Here is a 6,000-nt window from a genome sequence, read left to right on the forward strand (position 1 = left end):
TTCTGAGGTACTGGGGGTTAGGACACTGACATATGAATTTGGGAGGACCACAATTCTGCCTATAACAGCACCATAAAGAAAATCAAAATACAAGTATTCATCAGGTTTTATAGCATAATCTCCCCCTTTTTTATTATATGTAATGAATTATCAATAAAAAATAATAAAAAACTGAAACTCAAGATGTCAAAGTTATTTTGGAAAGATATAAAATTGATTTTTTCCTAGGTATTTCAAAAATTGTTCTTAAATCCTTGAAACTTGGTATTTTCCTCAAGTGGTTACACTAATAGATCTTTTTGACCATCTGAAACTGTGTTTCAGAGCAGAGATATTTCTGGCATTACACTAAAGCAATCATATTACACATATTAATTTAAAATGTTCTCTGAAATTAAAACACAGGAATAAAGAACATTTTTTTATTGATAGATATTATCTAACTAAGAGAAACGATAGAATTAAAACATTACAAGTAGTCTCAACATGAGGACAGTCTATATTGACTTGGGATTCATGCTTTTAGCTTATAATATCTCATTTCTTGTCTTGTTTATTATGTGAAATTCAACATTAGCTTTTGATGTGGAAAAGAGATTTCAAGTGAATGAGCCTTGAGGAATACAATTAAAGAATGAAACAGCTAAAATAACTCATAATTTATGTTCCCTCAGTACAAACAAACAAGACAGTTGGAATAGAGAAAATATTTCTATTCCATGGAAATAATCTTTCAGAAAGGCTTTTAATCTCAAAAGCATTTACTTTTTTGTTTGTTTGCTTACCAAAAAATCGGTTTTTGTCTCTGAAGAACTACTACAGTAGAACCACAGTCTTGATTATGTGTAAGATCATAATTTTCTTATAGATTGGGCCATAATTGAATTACCCCAAAAATGATCATCAAATTTTACTTTTAAAAAACTTCCTTAAGAAAAAAATAAAAAATAAAAATCTTCCTTAAGAAGGGGCTCCTGGTTGGCTCAGTCGACTTTCTTTCTGTCTTCTTTCATCAGCATAATGACGCTGAGATCTATCCGTGCTGTTGTGTGTATCAATAGTTCATTCCTTTTCACTGCTGAGTAGTATACCAGGGCATGGATATACCACTGTGTGTTAAACCATTCACCTGCTGATGGATATGTGGGTGTTTCCTGGTTTGGGTTATTACCGACAGGCTGATATGAACATTCTTATGCAGGCTTTTGTGTGGATGGGAAGATGTTGGTAAGGGTGATGGGGAAGGTAGAGATTGGGGTTTTATATGTTCCTTTGTTCACAAAACATTTTAAAAAGAGAATGCTGAGCCAGGGGCACCCTCAGTGGAGACTGAGGCATGCACTTACATGCCAAGAGTTTGAGAAGTAATCCCCAGAGCAAGAGTGAGGGGCCTGGGTGAGTTGTGTGGGAAAGAAGGTAAAGTCAATACAACGTGTTTTATTGGGGTTGCCATTTTAAGCAAGGAAGCTTGATTCTTTAGTGTATGTGCTGCCAGAGTGAGCACAAGGAAGCTTGGTCATTAACAGACACCTCATGAAACCAGAAACCAGAATTATCAACCTGCAGGACAGGAGATGCAAAGTCTCTCCACCAGATCTTACTCCTTCTTGTTCAAGGGTTTTCCCTGGAGGAATTACTCCATTCTTCTGAGCTGTGCATGTGCCAGAGCCTAGCAAACACTGCTCAACTCTGTGGTTATGAAATAAGTAAAAAAATGAGCATCTGGCTCATTATGCATGGCATATGGTGTGAGTACATTGGGCACCCTCTGAAAAGCATCATAAATCCAAAAGTACTATTTTACTTATATCCTGAAAACTGCAAAAATACCTCATCCATCCTAAGCATATGGGCAATATAGAAAGATTTAGAATGGAAACGAAATGTTCCATTGCGATTCAGTTCCTCCTGTGTAACTTGAAGAGCAATGAGTAAACTGATTTCATCGTTTTCCCGCCTGGGAACATCTACATTCTGTGCCCTCCAAGCCTGTAATCTATGTTTGTGGTTTCTCGTGTATCCTGGGTGAAAACTTACTCCTGGTCATTGACTTGTGGAAGATTTGCTCAGCCAATGATGCTGATGGAGAACGTGTTAAGGTCCGTCGTATTTAGAGCGATGAAGGAATTCAATTACCATTCAGCTCTACAGTGTTACATTTTCCAGTTGATATACAGAAAAACGAAATCAGACCCTTGGGGGAAATGAGGTTAAGTTTGACCTTCTAGGTTTTTTAAACTAAAAATGAAATACAGGTAAAAATCCAAAAGATCATGAAACAAGACACAGAAAGTAATAAAACTGAGTTGATAATTAAAAATCAAAAGATAATTATGTTGGTTTCCTAGGGCTCCCATAACACATCACCATAGACATAGTGGTTCAGACAACAGGAATTTATCCTCCCGCAATTTTGGAGGCCAGAAGTCTGAAATCAAGGTGCGGGCAGGGCTGTGCTCCCTCTGGAGGCTCCGGGGAGGATCCCTCCTGCCTCCTTCAGCTGCTGGTGGCTGTAGGCAGTCCTCTGCATCCCGGGCTTGTGGCCACATCCCTGCAATAGTCTACCTTCATCTTTGCCCGCTTCACTTTGCCTTCTCTTCTGTGTCTGAGTCTTCCCCTCTTCTGTCTTAAACTACATCATCCTTTCTCTTATGATACTTCTGATTGGGTTTTGGGTCCACCCAGATAATCCAGGATAAGCTTCTCACCTCAACATGCTTCATTGCATCTGCAAAGACTCTTTTTCCAAATAAAGTAACACTCCCAGATTCTGGGGATTAAGATATAAACATATCTTTCTGGGGTCACCATTCAACCCAGTACAGTAATTGTTTGAAAAAAGTAATACAATAAACAAATCCTGGACAAGTCTGATCAGGGGAAAAAAAAAGAAGAAGAAGAAAGAACATAAGGAAATAACAACAGGATAGGAAAAAGGATGTAATTATACATTATAGATACAGAGGAGATTTAAAATTACAGGATAACAAAAATAACAAAATGTACAGCTTTATACCAATACATTTAAAAACTTAGAGAAAACTGACAATTTTCTAAAATGCTCAAGTTTGCCAAACTTGGCTCTAAAAGGCATAGAATAACTAAATAGATCATGAATTGAAAGAGGGTTGGAAATGGTAGTCAAATATCTTCTAAAATAGATATTATTCAAATGGTTTTATAGATGAATTCTACCAAACCTTCAAAGAACAGAAAAATTGTATCCTATATTCCAAAAAAAAAAAAAAAGATTATGTTCGTTTTCTTGAGCAGCCATCACAAAATATCACAGACTCCTTACTGAAAACATAGAAAATTACTTTCTTGTCATCCTAGTGACCAGAAGTTCAAAACCAAAGCTCCAAAAAAGTTCAGTTTCTGGTGAGACCTAGCTTGCAGACAGCTCCTTTCTTGGGGTGTCCTCACTTGGCTCTTTCTCTATGGTGCTGCAGAAACTGAGGAGAAAGCTCTGATGTCTCTCCCTCTTCTTACAAGGACACCAGTCCTATCACACCTGCCATGCCTGACCTGAACCTCCCCTTTACACCTCACTTAAGCCTAAGTACCTCCTTAAAGGTAGTATCTCCAGATAGAGTCACATGGGGGAGGGGTCAGACCTTCAACATACAAATCTGGGGATAGGACACAAGCCAGTTTTTAACAAAGGTAAAAAATTAAATAACTGAGTTTATGACAACAGTTTAAATCTGATATCAAAAGAGGAAAAGAGCATCAGAAATAGAAACTTATAAGTCAGTGTTGCTTGCCTGTGAGTATAGATGGAAGCCCTTAGAATGTTAAAATAAGTTTATGCAAGGAATGGGGAATGCTTCAAAAATAGAAAAACGCCAATGTTTTCAATACAGACACTATTCAAAGTCAAAATCCATATTATCTTCAATTTGACACTAATGACAAAAGAATAAGCGTGATTTGGAAAAATTAGTCATAGCAGGAAACAGCCTAAATTTGCACTGAATGCTAAGAGCTGCCAGCAAACATCAACGGTGCTCGGGCTAAAGTCAGAACCAACACTGGCCGGTTCCTACCCCTATTCAACATTACCCTGGAGATTTGAGCCAATGCAATCACAAAAAGAGGTATGAACATCAGCAAGGAAGACAGAACATGATTTTTCAGATGACATGATTTCTATCTAAAAAAGGGGCATCAACTGATAAATGATTAGTTTCAATAAGTTACTTCAATCAGATTGCCAGACACAAGATGAATATAAACAATTCAATAGTGTTATTGCCTCGATGGTAATAATCAATTACAGAGGAATAACTGAAACAAATTATAAGCCATAGCAGTCAAATTTTAATATCTGCAAGAATAAGTCTAACACAATAAATGGAAGATCTACACAGAGGAATCTGTAAAACATTACTGGATAAGTTAGAAGAAAATTTAATAAGTGAGAAAAAATTCCCGTAGTTCATTTCTAAATTCAATGAGTAACAATCAAAATCTCAACTATTTTTTTCATGGAAATTAACTCCCTGATTTTAAAATTCATATGGAGCCATAAATGTGCATGAATACCCAAATACTGTTAAAAAGAGAGCTAGGACTTCCATACTCATATAAAAATATTACAAATTTGTTGTGCCAGACATGGTTGGTGGTCTATCTGATATCCATTCTCTCTTCCTATTTCCTAAATTTATTTGGATGGTAAAATTTTCAACCTCCCAGTCTCCTTTGCTCCTGAAGTGGCCCAGTGACATAGTTTTGGTCAATCAGATTTAAGTAAAGTTGGCCGTGTGAGACTTTTGGGAGAAGTATAGTTTTCCTGACAAAGAGGGACACATTCAGATTAGATAGTGTATACTTTTTCCTTTGCTTTGCTCCTTCCTCCTTTATTCTGCCTCTGAGATGATGCCTAGAGGTTCATCAGCCATCTGGCAACCACAAGGGCCAAAACCTCAGGTGACAAGTGGCCCCACTGAGAGCAAGAATGATTCTGGGTCACAGATGCCATCTTGGATTTGCCATGCCTGATCTGGACCATCCAGCTCTGGCATTTTCGTTACACGGGAATAATTAACTCCAATTAAGCTGCTATTATCAGAATTTTGTACCATGCAGCCAAATGCAGCCCTAACTGATACAAAAACAGGGAGCTATTGATACTGATGGAGTTATAGACAAATCCAGCTACTGAAGAATGTACAAAATCCTACATCAGACCCATGGGAGTATGGGATTTTGCATAAAGGAATTAATGGAAAAAGAACAGGCTAATGAATAAATTGTAATTGGCTACCCTTTTGAGAAAAAATAGAGATATTTACCAGATACAAGGGGAAAAGAAGTTTATGAGTGGTAGGATGACCTGACATCCTGGCTGGCCCAGGGCAGTCCCATCTTACTTCTGTTGTTGAGGTGTAAGTATCAACGGCACTCTTTTTGAGGCTCAAAAGTGAATTGTGTGGCCACCATCAGTTGTGAAAGGAGATTGGCAAAGCTGCCACTGAGCACTGCCTGCTCCTGGGCTTGTAGGAACCTGTGGTACCCAGCATATAAACCCAAATATGGCTCGTGACTACTTACGAAAATAAGCCTCTTGCTGACATGGAGAAGGGCCTGAATATCCCCACTACCTCTGTAGGGAGAGAGGTTAGAATCATTAATCTCACATCTGCTTCTAGATGTCGGGCCCTGGGAGCCTGAGTGAGCACAAAGGAGATTTTGGAAAAATACAGAATCAAAATGAACTTCCAAGCCAAAATTCTAAAGCACATTAGGAAATCAAATAATTGACCAGATAAAAATTTCGAAAGTAATTTAATCCACATGAAACTATATTTTCAGTAGAACCTTTTAATAATTTTAAAAAGTATGTCAGGATCCTTAAAGATACAAATGAGATAATGGTATCTATTAAAAAGAAACAAGACATTGTAAAATGAAAAACCAAAAATCAAACAGTTAAGTGTTGAGTCTATAAATTATCAATTAGAAATCTGAGAAACACAATATATAATCTTTTTA

Source organism: Ursus americanus, chromosome 34 (assembly GCF_024610735.1).
Source record: "Ursus americanus isolate L20-20 chromosome 34, mUrsAme1.1.p, whole genome shotgun sequence".
Taxonomy (NCBI): Eukaryota; Metazoa; Chordata; class Mammalia; order Carnivora; family Ursidae; genus Ursus; species Ursus americanus.